The 18,207-nt window shown below is 47.9% G+C and overlaps 1 protein-coding gene across 1 annotated transcript in view; it reads right to left on the bottom strand.

The window, feature by feature from the left end:
• Window positions 1-18,207, bottom strand: part of LOC109438481 (NSE1 component of SMC5/6 complex) — a 151,269-nt gene that overhangs the window by 102,422 nt on the left and 30,640 nt on the right. Inside the window, exons 11-16 of the transcript XR_016022481.1 lie at window positions 17,495-17,680; window positions 8,144-8,252; window positions 7,820-7,955; window positions 7,176-7,388; window positions 6,474-6,579; window positions 5,927-6,008 (exon numbers count right to left, since the gene is read on the bottom strand). The gene's annotated coding sequence lies outside the window, so the exon portion shown is untranslated. The remainder of the gene's footprint in view (window positions 1-5,926; window positions 6,009-6,473; window positions 6,580-7,175; window positions 7,389-7,819; window positions 7,956-8,143; window positions 8,253-17,494; window positions 17,681-18,207) is intronic.

The following is an 18,207-nucleotide window of genomic DNA, read 5'->3' as shown; positions in this document are numbered from 1 at the left end:
GAAGTGCCCGCCCATCACCCAGACCCCAGACGTGCTTGTCGCCACCTATCCCCCGGATGTGCCTACTGGTCACCCAGACAATGTTTCCAGACACTGCTTTTAGGCACCCAGTCACCTAGCCCAAGAAGTTCCCACCCATCATCCAGGCACCAGAAGTGCCGGCTCCTCACCTTTTCAGACCAGAAGGAAGAGGCAGGCCATCATTAAAATGATGAAAGAAAGGACCCTACAAAATGGCATAATTTGCCCAGAAAGGTGGTCATTCAGAATTGAAGGAGAGAGAAAGAGTTTCGGGATAAGCAAAGACTAAAGAACTTCAAAACCATTAAACGAGCGTTACAGGAAATGTTAAAGTGTCTTCCTTAAGGAGAAAAGGAAAGGCCATGGGGCAGGCCCGGCGGTTCAGGCGGTTGGAGCTCCGTGCTCCTGACTCTGAAGGCTGCCGGTTTGATTCCCACATGGGCCAGTGGGCTCTCAACCACAAGGTTGCCAGTTCAACTCCTCGAGTCCCACAAGGGATGGTGGGCTGTGCCCCCTGCAACAAGAAACCGGAACTGGACCTGGAGCTGAGCTGCGCCCTCCACAACTAAGACTGAAAGGACAACTTGACTTGGAAAAAAAATCCTGGAAGTACACACTGTTGCCCAATAAAGTCCTGTTCCCCCTCCCCAATAAAAAAAAAAAAAATCTTAAAAAAATAAATAAATAAATAAAAATAAAATAAAATAAACAAGAAAAGGAAAGGCCATAACCATAAAATAAGGGAAATCCTCACAGGTGAAGCCAGATGTTCAATACAGCAAGTCAGACATTAAAAACCTAGGAAGGTTGGCTCCAGCCCAGTGGCTCAGGCGATTGGAGCGCCGTGCTCCTAACGCGGAAGGCCACCGGTTCAATTCCCACATGTGCCAGTGAGCTGCACCCTTTACAGCGAAGATTGTGAACAACGGCTCTCCCTGGAGCTGGGCTGCCGTGAGCAGCTGGAGGTTGGCATGAGCTGCTGTGTGCTGCCGTGGGCTACAGTGTGCAGCCATGGGTGGCCGGTGGCCAGCGTGAGTGGCTGGCATCCAGCCAGCCGTGAGAGCTGCCGTGAGCTGCCGTGAGCAGCCGACCGACTGCCTCAGCCAGTGGGGAGCACAAGGCTCATAATACCACATGGGCCAGGGAGCTGTGTCCTACACAAGTAGACTGAGAAACAATGGCTTGAACTGGAGGGGGTGGGGGAGGGGAAGTGAGGCAGAAGAAAGGGGGGGGGACCAAAAAACTAGGAAGGTTAAAAGAAAAAAGTATTAAACTAAACCAAAACTGCAATAAGTAGTTAGGAGATGCAGAACAAAAGATCTAAGATAAGACATCAATAATACAAAGTATGGTGGGGGAGGAGGTGCAAAATGTAACCCTTATAGAATATATTCCAATTTACACATCTCTCAGCATAAAATACACTGCTAGAGATGAAGAACAATACATTTAAACCTCAAGGTAACCACAAACCAAAAACCTACCAACATTATACAAAGAGCAAAGAGAAAGGAACCCAAATGAAACACTAAAGAACAGCAACAAACCCACAAGGGAAGAGATAAAAAGGAAAGAACAGAGGACAACCATAAAAACAACCTAACAGCCACTAACAAAATTTCAATGAGGACATACTTATCAATAATTACTTTAAATGTAAATAGATTAAATCTGCCAATAAAAAGACATAGGGTGGCTGAATGGATTAAGAAATGTGACCCATCTATATGCTGCTTACAAAAGGCTTCAGATAGAAAGACACACACAGACTGAAAGTGAAAGAACAGAAGAAGAAATTTCATGCAAATAGAAACAAAAAGAAAGCTAGAGTAGCAATAATCATTTCAGACAAAATAGACTTTAAAACAAAGAATGTAAAAAGAGACAAAGAAGGAAATTACGTAATTTTAAAGGGGTCAATCCCACAAGAGGACATAAGTCATAAATATCTACACATCCAACACAGAAGAACCCAAGTATATAAAGCAATGATTAATGGACATAAGAGAAATCCATACAATGTAATAATAGATCTTAATATCCCACTCACATTAATGGATAATCCAGGCAAAAAATTAATAAGGAAATAATGACCTTAAATGTCACATAAGACGAGATCGACTTAATGGACATCTCTATAACATTTCATCCAAAAACTGCAGAATAGGCCAGCCCGGTGTCTCAGGCGGTTAGATCTCCATGCTCCTGACTCCGAAGGCTGCCAGTTCGATTCCCACATGGGCCAGTGGGCTCTCAGCCACAAGGTTGACAGTTCAACTCCCGCAAGGCATGGTGGGCTGCGCCCCCTGCAACTAGAAAACGGCAACTGGTCCTGGAGCTGAGCTGTGCCCTCCACAACTAAGATTGAAAGGACAACATTTTGACTTGGAAAAAAGTCCTGGAAGTACACACTGTTCCCCAATAAAGTCCTGTTCCCCTTCCCCAATAAAATCTTAAAAAAAACACAAAAACACACAAAACAAAAAAAAACCTGCAGAATATACATATTTTTCAAGTGCACATGGAGAACTAAACTTCACTTCCTAATGGGAGCAGTGCATTGCAAAGAGACCTGCATATAGGACGGGGAACTTAAGCCCATTTTATTGCAATCTACCAGTGATTTAGTAAATGAATAGATGCATGAATAGAAAGGTAGAAAGAGACTGGCAAAAAGGTTATGTCCATGTGGAACCCCTGAACACTGTCTGACCTCAGAACCTGTCACATTCCTCTGTTCACGACAGGGAGCAGAGGCAAAGGAAGCTGTCAGATGAGATTCGGTGACTGGTAGGGACACAGCAGGAGCAGGAACTGAGCAGGCAAACTCTCCTCTCCAAGGCCCAGGGCCCCAGCCAGTCCTGGGTGAGAGATGCTTGTGTGCTCCCCCCTACTTCCTCCTCCCCCAAATCTGCATGCCCGCCTCTTGCCTAAGCCATCCCTCTGCCCACCTGAGCATTCTCCCAGACCCATCGTGCCCCTTGTAAGAACACACAGCACCAGGGAGTAAAATTGCTGTAGCCATTACATTAAGTTTTTAAATGCTCCCTTCAAATTGAACAATGTTTTTTCAAAGTCAACAGCTGGTTCACAGCTTGAATGCAACCGTTAGGATAAATTAAATAAAAAGGGTAATAAAATCACAGTCTAAATTTAATTTCCAAAGAGTGCACAGGCTCCAAAAGACATCATTTTAAAAAAGCCTTTAAAATACAGCCTAAAAAGCAGTTCATCCATCCCGATTATGCCAGCTAATGGGCACACTGCAGCAATTAACACACAATTGCCTTGGTGTGGACAAAGCCCCAAGCTCACTCCCAGGGCTCCACAGGACAGCCTACAGGGTCTCCATGGGAAGAGGTTGTCAGAGGGGACTTCTATATGCAGAAGTCCCCATGAGCAGGTCCAGAAAAAGGTCCTTGTCCCCTGAAGCAAAATAATGATGAAGATCTTGTCTGAGGCAGGCCTCATCCCAACACATCTCCCTGTTACCTGAAGCAACCTGAACTACCTGGCAAGAAGGCTGGAGCTTTTTTGCACTTGCTTGTATGCTGGTTGCAAAATTCAGCCACTGAAACCATTTGCCTCTGAAAGGTAGCAGGATCTACCACTCAAAAACATAGCACTTTGGCATAAGGGTTTTCTGTGAGCTAAAGGCAGTTGAGAAAAAAACAGGTAAAAGAAAAGCTCTCTGCCCTCACCCTATTTGCTTAAAAGCAGGACAAAGATTTGTAAATGCATCTCCACTCCCCTCTACCAGGAGGACAGAAGTTAATCATTGCAGACCACTCGAGCAGCGTATCAGCAAGTAGATGGCTCCAGAGGAATCTCACTAACTAGCCCTAATTCTCCATTCGCTTCCCCAATGTTCCCTTCCCACAACTTGCTGTCCTAGAAACTCAGCCCTTTTCCTTTGTCCTGTCACTTCTCTAGCAATATACTGTGCTTTTGTGAAGCTGCCATATGAGCCAAAGCTGTAATCATCCCTGTCGGTTACTGAGCACGGGGTACTCCCACTTGTATGCTCAAAGCACGTTAATAAACTTCCGTTTTTCTCATTAATCTGGCTTTAGTCCATCTAATTCATAGGTCCCCAGCCAATGCATCTAAGGTGGGACACCTCAAAGGCAATAACCTTGGAAACCCATCTGAAAAGACTGCCCAGCACTTCCCTCAGGATTCAGACTTACATGTCATGCTTTGGAGTCAGCCTGGGCTTGAACCCCACCTCTGCCACCTACACAATGAGCAGCTCGTTTGTCATAGCCTCATTTTCCTCCTCTGTAAAACGGGGGTGCCTTTTCTTTCATACAGTCGACAGATGTTTACTGAGCAGCTACTCTGTCCCAGGCCCCCTGGAGACAGCAGTGAGCCAGGCCAGCCTAACGGAGCACATGTCCTAGTGGCTGAGAAAGACGCTGATCCCAACCAGGAAACACCATGCACAGAATGGAGGATGGTTCAATCTGGTTGAAAGTGAAGTCGGGAAGGAGGAGGAGCTGTTGGAATGTTAAACACAGTGTTTGGAGAAGGCCCCACTAGGAAGGGGCCGCTGGAGTAGAGGCCTGAAGGAGGGCAGGGAGCCGGCCACATGGACATGGGGCCAACAGCATCCAGGAGAAGGGAATGGAAATGCAAAGGCCACGAGGCAGGAGGGTGCCGGGAGCAGTGAGCAGGGACAGTGGTAGAGAGGAAGTCAGAGAGCTGACGGAATACATCAGTCCCATTCGAAGGGCTAATTCACCCATGGGATGCTGCGTGGATGACGTGGGACGAAGGAGCAGTGCCTGATGCACAGGAAGCTCTCGATACTGCAGAGAGGTGGGCCCTGCGTGCTGGGCAGAGGCGGACACACTGTCGAGGAGAACCTGGCTCTGGCTCTGCTTTCTCCCCTGGGTGAGGACGCTGGTTCAACAGTGTCAGAGTGTGCAGGAGTGAAGTGCCCTTTAATGCAGTGCCCAGGTGGCCTAGGGGCATTTCTTCCCAGACGTCAGTCCAGCACAGTCAGTCTGTGTCACTGCAGGAACGTTGCTGTGCTGCCGCTCTCGGCTCTTGGAGGACAGCAGCTGCATGGACGGGCACACAAAGTGGCCCCCACGGAGGGAACCAAGGCAGGGCATGACAAATGGACGGTGCTCCTGCTCTGGGGAGCCAGTGTGGCCCCAGCTAAAGGAAGCGGTCACTTTGGGTAGGCTGTGCGCACGCATACACGAGCGCAGTCTCTTCCCTCCAAATCTGTAGCCCACCTGCAATGCAGCAACAACTTAGTATTTTGCCTTGTTACCTACCACCCACCTGGACACCCTTTCCATTCACTCCCCAGGTCGGCCCCAGGGAGGCACTCAATGCTCCCCTTTCCTTTCGCTCCTCAGGTCTCTCTCTCTCTCTCTCTCTCTCTCTCTCTCTCTCTCTCTCCTCCTGGAAAAAGACACACCAATGTAATCAATATAGCCATCTAAAGGGAGTGAGAGCATACAATGCACAAGAAAGGGACTGGTGATTTTTTTCGTACATACCTTTTTATATAATTTTATTTTTCAGTTATGTCAATACAATATAGCACCTATTCAAAAAATTAACACAGACAGCATATCAAAAATGCAAGCAAGCAACTCTGACATTCTTACTGGGGCCACAGGTTATGAAACTACTCTGTAACTCCTGAGGTGTGAGATGTGTCTCATTTCTGTATATTTCTAAATCAAGTCACACCACCATCAGTTAATACAGATAATAGGATCGATACTGTTCAATTTTGGGAGTGTTTTCCGGGGCTCTTACAAGCATCCCAGGGTTCGTTCCAAAATAATTTGAAAAGATTCAGTCCTCAATGAGCGACTCACCATCCTCAGTTACTGCCTGTGGCTCTGGAGCACAGGCACCATGATGGGACTCTATTGCTTACCGATAGATTGAAATCCCAGCTCTGCCTCCCACTGGCTGTGTGATCCCGGGCAAGTGGCAAACCTCTGTGCCTTGGTGTCCATCTGTAAATGGGAGTAATAACAAGACCTATGACTCAGGAGATCAATACAGCGAGGCCCCTGCCTGGCACTAGTGAATGATGAGAAATGTCTGCAACTGTCATCCCCACCGTCATGCACGACACCCTTGGGGATGGCTGACAGATGCCCCTCAAGGGACCTCTCCACTGAAGCAGGCCTGTTTCGGGTGCCATAGACAATATTCCTAAGGTGGCAGCACTGAGTCCTCGTGGAGCCATTGTCACCTAGGACCTGCCACCTTGGAGTGTCCTATGCGAGGGGCCTCACCCATATCGTCACCACCTTTAGAACCTCAACGTGTCCTGACGCAGTCCTAGAGGCTGGCATCCCCCTGCCCCTGCATGCCCCAGCCCCTTCCCCCTGCCTCCCCATGAGCTAGCCCAACTCCCTTCCAGGAAACCTCAAACATCCCACATTCTCACACCCACCTCAGACCCTCCTGAGTACCTGTTAACGTGAAGAGTCCTGGCCCCCTCACAGCTGGCAGGACCCAGGAGTCTGCATTTGAGCCAGTACTGTTTCTGCAGCAAGGTCCTCGGGAAACGAGAGAAAGCTGTGAGCAAAAAGGAAACCATACCCCAGTTAACTCCCCAACAACTCACAGTGCTGCCCAAAAATACCTTCAAATCAGCTCTGATTTTGTTGAAGTCAGTCCTTTGTCTGCATGACTCTAAATCACATGACTATGTCCCACCTCACCTTTTAATCAGCCCCCCAAGTCTGGGGGACCAGCAGCAAGGCATGAACCTTTTAATCTTCAGGAGATGTTGTCTAGACCCTGAACTGGTGGGTCACATTTTATGCATACTTGCATTATGCGACTTGGCAATCTGAAGCTTTCAAAGTTAAAAGCATTACTAAACATTGGAGTATACTCAGGTTACAAAGAACGCAGACCTCGCTTGCTTTCTGCCCTCTGGGAAAATGGGTCTTGAACTCAAAGATGCAGGGACCAAGCCCTCCGTGAATCTGATAAAAGCTGATCTGCTGGAGGGCAGAGGTGTGGTGGGGCACCCCTCTTTTCACCCTTTCCTGTCCCCCTCGGCACCATTTCTCCCACAGGGACCTACGGCCTGGGTACTGCCTGGGCGTTCATTCAACTTTTTAGCTAAGAGTTCCTGAATCAGTGACTCTCCACCAGATACAAACCTGTTGAGCACCTACTGAGCGCCACAGTGCAAAGTGAGCACGTGGTCCATGTGGGGTTTACACTGCAGCCGGACCTCCCAACAGCCTACGAAACCGTCATTATTACCGGTCCTGTTGCAAGACGAGGAAGCTGAGGCTCATCCTGAGGTCACACAATTTGTGCAGAAGTCACCCTGGAAGGCAGGTGGCCCAAAACGACCGGTCCCCCACCTGCTGGTTGAGAAGGAGGGTGTTTGGAACTGAAGGTCCTGGCCCAGGTACCATCTCATCTCAACTACAGTGTGCTGGGGGGTCACTGACCGGATCACAGTGGGGCAGGGCGGGGCGGGGGCTGTCACATGACCGCCCTCTCTGAAGGATGTTGGGCAGGTGTCTGGAGAGCACCCTGTTACCTCCTCCCCTCCCCAAAACATGTAGAGTAGAGTTCTAGTATCAGGAGGCAACCCGGAGCGTCTGCCATGGAGAGGGAGCTGGACGTATGTCTGGAAGACACGGCTGGAAAGGGCATGAGGAGGGGCTGGGGGCCGGGGCCATGATGAGACAGCCACTCCCTGTTCCCAGCAGGTGGGACACCAGACAGGGGAAAGGGGCCCTCCCCACATGGGCGTGTTTCCAGCTCCCTGTGAATGGAGCTTCTTACTTACTCCTGAGGGCGTGGAGCTTTGTCCCTCACAATGTCTGGACTGTGTAACTACACTTCACGCTGGTTCTATGAAACGACACAAAGACTTCCTTCTTCTCACTTGGAATTCTGCTTGTTATTTAGAGCCCAGTGCGCACCTGCAGATACGGAAACGGGCAGGCTGCACGAGCATCCAAGTCCCCAGGCGGGGCCTCTCCACCCCCTCCATGTGGGACCCCTGCTCTCCAGGCCCACTTGCCTGATGAGCAGCAGTGACTCAGACACCCTCTCTTCCAACAACTTTTGGCCTCAAGAGTCCTATTTTTCCATTAACGGTGGTACTCACATGTGTCAAACAGATCTGAGCCCACAGGGAGTAACTGCTACCCAGCCGGGAACCAGTGCCCCAACCTGCAAATATCACTGCTGTGCTCTGTGGTCGGCAGGGAGAAGCACTGGAGGAGAAAGATGTTTTAAACTCAGTTACAGCAGCTTCACGTCAGCACCCCTTGGGCCCAGTGTAGTCATCTCTAGCCCTGGAATGAGACAGGCCCCCTGGGGCAGGGCCACCAAAAAGATCTCAGTGGTCTCTGGCTTGATTCATAGAAATATTCTCCTTGAGAACTGCCAAAGGGAGGAGACCCGGCAAGCCTGCTGGTACCATTAACTCCACCCCCTGGACCAGCAATGGGACCAGGCTTGAGCAGCTGACCCTCCTGGGCCACTTGGATGCATTTCTCACAAGCACTGATGCTGGGAACAAGGGACATGGGGTCTACTTCTGTAAGAGCTGGAACTTGTAACCACAGCCCCACGTGGACAAAAAGTCTACGAAACCACATCTGTGCCCATGGCCAGAGAGGAACAGGCAAGAGGTAGAAAGAAAAGGCGGGTGATGCCTTTTCACATCCCAGCCCCAGGCCTTCCCTGCCCTTGATGTCCATCATCCGTCAATCATTCGTGCTGGGCAGGGTTCCTGGTTGGCTACAGCACGTGGCACGAAGCCATTTATCAGGCGACATTCAACAAGTCTCCTTGTATTAGACCCAGAGAGTCAAGCTTGGAGGCTCCAAAGCCAGGAACAGTCCCTGAATTATGCTACATGAATGTCACAACGAAGACTGTGCTGTACCACGCTTGCCACCAGGCTGGGCCCGGGGTGCTCCTGCCAGGACCTTCCTCCCACTGTTCTGAGACCAGAATCAGTACCTTGGTTTCAAGCGGGGTGGGGGGAAGGATGGACCCCATCTTGGGGAGGCGGGGCTACTGGGGTAGACAGCTTTCCAAAGGTGTTCAAAAGAAAGAACAGAGTATGGCAAGTGTCCACTGCGTCACTATGGTAAGACCCCTCTCTTTATTCTCAGTGGCAGCTGTGCAAGGTCTTATGAATTAAGTCTCAGCATGCTGCCCCCTCTGAGTGCTGGAGCCGCTGGGCAAGCCTGGCTTCTTACCAGGGTTGGGACATGGTAGGACAAACCAAATGCTCCGGCTGCAGTATCCAAGGAAGCAATCTGCTCATGCTCCGGAAGTGCGGACCACCACCGGAAAGCTGGGCCCCCTTAAGCAGGGAGCGCCAGTGTCCCCTTGCCTCACCCTCGTCCAGGCCCTGCTTCCCTGCTGCTCTCCAGACGTTTCTCAGCCTTCATTCAAACACAGATGAATGACCAATCCCCACCCATGTTCTTGGCAAATTCCCACATGTCTGAATCCACTTAGAGCTCCCTGGGTTCCCTGGGACCTTGGCTTGCTCGACCAATTAATTATTAATGACAACAGGAAACACTATACACTGACCTAGTGCCAAGCACTTCGGTATTTACCCAGCACCACAGCTCTATGAGGTTGTCACTATGATTATCCCCATTCTGCAACTTCTGAGGCACAGAAAGGTTAAGGGACTTGCCCAAGGTCACACAGTAAGTAGCAGAAACAGGATTTGGACCAAAATGTCTGCACTGCCTCTGTCAAACTCCTTCAAGGAAAGCAGCTGCCTGGCTATGAGAGCCACAGGAACAGTAGAAATGACAATATAAAATATGCAATCTCTTAAATATTAGCATCTAATGTCTAACAAAAAAAATGCATAGGCTAAACCAAGCATAGCAGTGGGCAGAATTCAGCTCAAGGGGAGCTAGTTGAGGTTCTCTGGCCTTACAGGCAGCTTCTTCTGTGGGGCTCAGCTGCCCCCCACCCCGAGAGACGCAAGGAAACAGAGCATGGGGCCCAAGCTCAGGACCCACGCACTCCCTCCCCTCCCAGCCCAACTAAGGAAAGTCTCTCTGCAATCTGGGGAAGGGTCCCACTCTCCCCTCTTGCTCCTCCAACATTTTGTGGGCCTCAAATGCCCTGTAGTCTCTAAGTTTTCCTAAGACTGAAGTGGATCCTTTTCTTCCCTTCTGCTCTATCCCTCTGCTGTGGCCACAGCTGCCTGCTGTGATGAGAAGCAAGAGGGGAAACTGGAAGGAGCAGGAGCAACAAAAAAGATAAAGCAATACAGTCACGCACTGCCTAATGACAGGGAATCTGGGAAACGCTTTGTCAGGTGATTTCGTGGTTGAGACTATCCAGGAGTGCACTCACTGCAAGCTTATTGCACACCTGGGCTAAAAGTAAGCCACCGTCCTATACCCAGGCCATCGCTGACTGAAACATCGGAACTCAGTGCATGGCCGTGTATTACTATGACGCTGCTTTGTCCACAAAAGCAGATGTGGGGGACTGAACAGAGCAGACTGAGGTCACTGGGACCCACCTGGGATCAGGGGATGGACTGGATTAATCGCTGAGACAGGGTGGTCAGGGAAGGCCTCTCGGAGGAGGTGGCATCTGAGCTAAAACCTGAAGGATGAAGGGGCCAGCTGGGAACCAAGCAGAGAGAGAAGGCATTCCAGGAAGAGGGAACAGCAAGGGCCACAGCTCTGAGGGATGTTCAGAGGAAACAAAGCTGGTGTGGCCGGTCTGACCCAGAGCAGTGGGGGACAGCAGATGAGCCAGGCACCGTGCGGGACCACGTGGCCACCAAAGCAGTGTGGAGGTCGGTTTAAGCCCCTTGTGGACGGTGACCAGCATAATGGAATGATCTGATTGACGGTTTTGTAAGCTCATTCTGGCTGCTATGTGGAGGACAGACTGTAGGGAGTGCAAGAGTCGCCTCCAGGAAGGGTTAGGAACGGTTGGGGTTGCCTGTCGTGTCCGGGTGGGAGGTGATGGAGGCTCAGAGCAGCTCTGGACGGAGGAACTGGAGCCTGGGGCTTGATGAAGGCATATTTCATGTGCTGCTGGGCAAGGATATAAAAGAAGAAATCTGCAGGACGCCTTGTTTTTGCCTTGAGCATTAAGTGTCAACTTGGGTCATTCTGTCATCTATTGAACACCTACCGTGTACCAGGCAATGGGCTAGGCCCCAGGGAGCTGCAGAGATCAGGAATACAGGGTCCCTGTCCCAAGAGAACCAACCTACATGTCCTGGGCTTTCTGTGAAACACCCCTGAAGATGCAGAGGGAGGGTAAAAAAGGGAAATGGGTTCCCCAAATGAAAAATTTTTTCATTGAGTCAGCAAATATTTACTGAGCACCTACTATGTGCCAGGCACAATTCAGCACTGAGCAAGTCAGCACAGAACAGGTCCCTGCCATCACGAAGCTTCCAAGGAGCAGACAGAAAATGACCATTTTCCAAATGTGTGTTGTGTTAGAAAGGTTGAGTGCTGGGGAGAAATCAAACAGCGGAGAGGCCTGCTCAAGCTGCAGTGCTAACTGGCGGGTTCTGGGAAGCGACACTGGAGCTCAGGTCTGAAAGAGGTGACAGTGAGCCTGCAAGGAGCGATGGGAGCAGAGCCCAGGCAGGCAGGCTGGAGCTCAGAGGGTCCAAGGAGAACACCCCGCACGGGCAGACCCAGTGATGTAGGCGGAAAGCAGGAGAGGAAGTGAGGACATAAGAGAAGGGTCCACGTCACCAGCCGGTGCCCGTACACCATGGTTAGGGTTTGGCGTTGCACCCTGACTGAAATGGGGACTCATCAGAGGGTCCAGCCCATGGAGGTACACTCCCCTCAGCTACCCCACTGCCCTCCCCCACACATCCACCAGCCCCCTTGAGTCCGGGAAGGGCCAGGCACAGCCACCCACTGTCACAGCACTGCCGGCTCACCCAGCTCAGTGGCCTCTCTGGAGCTGGCCGAGTATGTCATTTACAAGCTGCCCCACCCCAGGATTGTGTATTGGGGGCAACTGCTCCATTTTCATTGCTTCTGTTCAGGGCTTTGCTACTCCTTCACAGATCAAATCACTGGCCCCCCGTCCCCGATAATTCAAACAGCTGGTTCCCATTCACCAATCCCCCGCTCAAACTGCCAAGGGAAGAATTACAAATAAACGTATACAAGCAAACAGATGCTGTCATTTAGAAAAATCAATCCATCTAGCAAAAATGCCGCACTTAGGACTGAAGTGGCATACTGTGGAGCATGTGTCCTGATGACATTTTTAATGAACCCAGAAAAACAATGGTGGAGCTCACTAATAAATTCCAAAGGAGAAAATGGCCAAAGATGGAGAGGGGCGGGTTATGGGCCCACTCTGAGGCTCCATCACTCCTCTGGACATGCTTCTCTCCTTTCTGCCTCTTCAACCTTTTATGACATCAAGTGAAACTCATTCGTTATTATTCTGAGTCTCAGAAGCAGGAGGCGACCCTCACTTTGTGGTTTCCAGGAACCACAATGCAAGCTGAGGTGTCCTCTTTGCTGTCCTAGGCACACAGCTACGTCCTCTCCCCACATCCCCTATGGCCACTGGAACCAGAAGAGAAGTGACCATGCCGGACCTGTCCCACAAAAATCTGCCACATGAGATCTGCCATCATCCTTCCCACCCAGGGGCCAAAGGAAGAGGACTTGAGGCCCCTGCAAAGTGCGTGGCCCTGGACGACCGCGTGGATCACAGCTTCCTCAGCAAACACACTGGGACGCGATGAAGGCGAAACACACTTCCTGTCTGGCCAAATTTGGGGGCAGAGAGTTACTGTAGGGATCCTAACCCAACATACAAGTCCCAAATTCATTCACTCATTGAGCACATAATAAAAATGTCTTGCTATCTCCTTGGGACATCACAATAATCTGGTGTAATGAGTGGCATGAGCCCCTTTTTCAGATGGAGAAACTGAGGTGCAGAAAGAGTAAGTAACCTGATAAAGACACACAACTGATAACAATACTAGCTATCATTTATTGAACACTTAACACTTGGTCAAACAGTGGGCAAAATACCTCATACACAGTCTCTTCTTTACTCCTCATAAAAATTCTCATGGCTATTGTTATTTCTATTTTACAGATGACAAAAGTGAGGCTTACACAGATTAATCAACTTGCTCAAGAGAGGGAGAGAGGGAGAAAGGAAGGAATAAATGAAAGCAGTAGGATTCAAACTTAAAAGCTAATGCTGCCCTGATTGCAATCCCAAGAAAGTCTCTAATAATAAGCTAATCACACTGCATCTTAAAATCCCAGTTTACCTCATTCCAGGCCAGCCCTAGAAAACTAGAGAGCTGCACACACTTCCCAAAAAGATTAAAATCATTGCAATGAAGTTAAACAGACGGCAACCCCAATCTGCACTTACTACATCTGACGGGAAGAGACAAAGTCAAGTCTGTGAACATTTTAGCAGTTTCCAACAAGCAAGTCACTGTGCCGAGACCCAGTCACTCATTCATGGACACACGCCAGCTCTGGGCGCTGAGGAAAACAACACCCTATCCTTTCCGTCCTGGCTTCCACGTTGGGTGGCCATTCATTGTGAGTCACAAATTCTTTGCTTCTGCTTTCAAGGAGAGCCCATGAACAGCAAGGCCTGAAAGCCACCTGTCACCCTTGATTCGTGTCTGGGGAACACTACAGGCAAAGGCAAGCCATTCGGCTCTAAAATCAAGTGGAAAACTCAGATCTTTCCATGCAATCTGAGTAATCAGCTTTAATGAAGATATTTTGGTGACTGTTGTTTAAGCAATGGGGCATACAGAGAAAAAATGGGAATTAACAGAGATTTATGTCCTGGCCAATTCCAACACATGCCAGAGTCCCCATGCAGAGAACAAAGTGAGGACACAGTGGCAGTAATTTCCCCAACTGTTAGTCACTTGAGTCCCTGCCCTGAGGATTTTCACTGGGTCTGAGCATGACCTAGCAAATTATTCACCTACTTTCCTTTGAACCAAGTCACTTTTTGGGGGTAAATTTTGCACCATTATGTAAACGAAAATCCAGTATCACTGGCCCTACTTAAAAGGTGTATTAGTCAGGAAAGATCAGGCAATGCAGTAGTAACAGTTGAACCCTGGAGTTCCAAGGTTTAACACAACAAATGCTGCCTGTACAATGTGGGCTGCTGGCACAGGGCCTGCTTCCCACAGTCACTTGTTAGGCCCTGCCTAACAGCAAGGGGAGTGGGAAATGTGGGGGCACACATGCACTCCCATGAACAGTGGATGTGACTGCCCAAGTGAGGAAACAACCGTGAGATGATATGATTCAATTCGACACACAGGCTGTGCGGTAAGAAAGCTCTGAGCCAGAACATTAAACAAGAAATTAGAAAGTGTCATACAGTGGGAAAGACATCGGTGCACCAAGCTGAGACTGTCTCCTGGACGCCTACAAAAAGACTAGGTGAGAACTCGGAAGGCAATGATTGTCACAATGTGACTCAATGTCACTGATGTCTGTCCCTGGATCATCTGAAATCAGCGTCAAGAAAAACGAAACTGGACATCATAGAAATGGCGGCGTGAGGTGAGCCTCTTGAAATCTCCCCTGGAATTTACAACAAATTGAACAACTATAACTCCACAAAGGACTCCCTGCACAGCACACAGGCAAGACTAAGAGGCTCACTACTGAATTCACCTAAAAGAGTAAACAGAGCTGCTGAAACACACGGGCTCTGAATCTAGTGCAGGAAGAGCTCTGGAACTTCAGAAGTTCTCCACATCCTCCCACGGAGAAAGCACCCTATGACCCAGGCAAACTGTTCAGAGAGGAGAAGCCTGCCTTCCAGGGAATCCCCCCCATTATGTGAGAAGCAGGAATAGTGCAGAGAAAACAGTGTGAGAGAGAATAAAAGGCTGCAGTCAGAGAGAAAATAAAGCATTCTACCAACACCTGCTGGAAAACAAAAGAAACACCTCTTCCTACCCACCTGTTGCAGAACCCACTCCTACAGATGCCTAGGAAGAGAAATAATAAATCATTAATTGCCATGAATAACCAAGGTAACAAGACAGCTCAGAAAGAAAATGAAAAGTCTCCAGAAAATGAACTTAAAGACATGGAAATATGTGACTTTAATGAGAGAATTCAAGATTACAGTTCTTAAAAAACTCAACGAGATGCAAGAAAACACAGACAGGCAGTTTAATGAACTCAGAAACATAATCAAAGAACAAAATGAACATTTACCAAAGAGATTGAAATTTTGAAAAAGGACCAACTAGAATTTCTGGAGATGAAAACTCAATCAAAGAAATGAAGCATGAAATAGCCAGCTTAGGTCGTAGAGTTGACCAGATGGAGGAAAGAATCAGTGACATCAAAGATACAAACCTGGAAATGACACGGATGGAAGAAAGAGACTTGAGACTTAAAAGAAATGAAAGAACTCTACAAGAACTTTCTGACTCCATTTTAAAGAGCAACGTAAGAATAATGGGCATACGAGAAGAAGAAAGAGAGAAGGGAACAGAGAGTATATTGAAATAGTTGACGAGAACTTCCCAAACTTGTGGAAGGAACTGGATCCTCGAATCCAAGAAGCAAATAGAACACCTAATTAACTCAACCACAACAGGCCTTCTCAAGGCACATTGTATTGAAGCTGTCAAAAGTCAACGACAAAGAAAGAATCCTCAAGGCAGCCAGGGAAAAGAAGACAGTAACCTACAATGGAAAGCCCATTGGAATATCACCGAATTTTTTCAGCAGAAACTCTACGAGCCAGGAGGGAGTGCAAACAAATGTTCAAACCACTGAAAGAGAGAAATTATGAGCCAATAATAATATATCCAGCAAAGACATCCTTTACATAAACTTTAATGGAAAGAAAGAAAAAACAAACTATGAAGATTCTTGGACAGGGAGGAAGGATGTTTAAGTGACATAGGACCTTCGCACACAACAGTGTCACTCACGTGACAGTGATGCTGTGGCTATTTATCAAAGATGATGACATCAATATATCCCATCTCATAAGCTCTCACGATGTGACAGTGGCAGACTTCCACCATGAGGTACAGGAGCTGTGTTCTCTCACCTCGATTCTGAGTGGGCCTGAGATTGCAGAGGAAGTAAACCCCATGACTTGCGAGATACACACCAGTTGTCAGGAGCACACCTGGTGCCTAGGTCTTGGTCTCTAACACTGTCCTCCAGTAAAAGGGACCAGGGCTCCTTGGAGAAATGGTTGATTCCAGACTGGGGTATCACACTCACTCACACACTCACACACACACACACACACACACACACGATGGGGGAAAGAAAAGGACACGGACCCAACCTGAAAGAGCTCCCACAGCTGGAACAATTCAAGCAAACAAAATATGTAACATACCACTCGATTAGTAACCTGAATTATAAAACAACCATGAATAAACACTGATATAAATCAACGATTGCATAAACAAACAAACAAACAGAAGAGAATAGGCAAATGTCTCATGTAGAACTCCAAGTAATTCTGTGGCTGTCCTGCCCTGAGGGAGGGAGCATAACTCCCCACTCAAGGGTCAACTGTGTGTGGTTAGTGAGTCCCTTCCAGAAAACACAGCATGAAAAAAGGGGGAGAGATGTTACAGTGGGGACACTCCCAACCTGCCACGTGATCAACATTAACAGCAACAGGGAACAGTCACACCGGTGGACTGTACCCTTTGTACGATCTGATGAGGACACATCGGCTCTGGGTCTTCTCCCCACAAACCCACAACTCCAGCCTAATGAAGGAAACACCAGCAAAACCCCCACTGAGGGGCAATGCCTCATTCATAGTGCTCACAACTGTCAAGGTCATCAATAACCAGGGAAGTCTGAGAAACTGTCACAGCAAGGGGCTCTAAGGACACGAGGACTACATGTCGTCCGGGATGGAATTCTCGGGCAGAAAAAGGACATTAGGTAAAAACTAAGGAAATCTGAATAAAGTATGGGCTTGAGTTATAAAAATCTATCAATATTGGCTCATTAATTGTGAGAAATGTACCACAGTAAGATGATGGGGAAAACTGAGTGTGGGGTGCACTGGACTCCCGTACTATCTTGACAAATTTTCTATATATCTGCAACTATTCTAAAATGAAGGTATTTTTAAAGCAAAACCTACAATTTTTAGTATGGGTTCAATAATATGTTAACTGTAGTAAGTTTTCTGAGCAAACAAAATTCCTGAATTATAACGAAGTCACATAAATTCACAAGTACATTTTTAAATTGTTCTTTACATTTAGCTTTAGAGCTCATATATACTCACAAGATTCAGGAACCAGAAAAGGAGTTGGTGGAAGATATTAGAAAACAAGTTTATGAATGACACTATACTACATTCAAGAACATTGGGCTGCTGAGCTTAACTTGATTCTCTCTATGCTTTCTCTTTTTGTTTCTACAAAATAGGAATTAAAAAACATTTTTTCTCTACTTACTTTAAATGGGATGAATAAGGGCCGGCGCGGTGGCTCAGGCGGTTGGAGCTCCATGCTCCTAACTCCAAAGGCTGCCGGTTCGATTCCCACATGGGCCAGTGGGCTCTCAACCACAAGGTTGCCGGTTCAACTCCTCGAGTCCTGCAAGGGATGGTGGGCTGTGCCCCCTGCAACAAGAAACCGGAACTGGACCTGGAGATGAGCTGCACCCTCTAAAACTAAGACTGAAAGGACAACAACCTGACTTGGAAAAAAGGCCTGTTCCCCAATAAAGTCCTGTTCCCCTTCCCCAATAAAAGCTTTAAAAAAAAAAAAAAAAAAAGGGATGATTAACAAGTTGAGATTGGTCAAAATTATTTTTCATGTATTTTTTATTTTAAAAATTATTTTCGGCATCACATATTAGGGAAAGAGATCCTATTATTACATCTGACTATCTTAAATTTTATAAAAATCTCCTTGTACCATATAATAAGACTTATAATGGTGATCACCTTCAATTCCTTTCTGGATATAGAAGTGGAATAATAACACATGAGAAATGTAATACTCTCGTAATGATGTTTAGAAATACGTTGAAACAGGTAGTTGCATGGTGATGCCACAACTTCAGCACTCATAGAGGTCTGCCAGCTTAATAGCCAATTCCAAGCCTCATGGTGAAAGATTGTGGTTCTTTTTTTTTTTTTTTGGTGGCTCTTTTCTTTTACCAA

The sequence above is a fragment of the Rhinolophus sinicus genome, chromosome 10 (genome assembly GCF_057876585.1).
Source record: "Rhinolophus sinicus isolate RSI-liver-muscle chromosome 10, RSI-T2T, whole genome shotgun sequence".
Classification (NCBI taxonomy): Eukaryota; Metazoa; Chordata; class Mammalia; order Chiroptera; family Rhinolophidae; genus Rhinolophus; species Rhinolophus sinicus.
The sequence above is the reverse complement of the archived record's forward strand: the minus strand, read 5'-3'. Positions and strand labels throughout refer to the sequence as shown.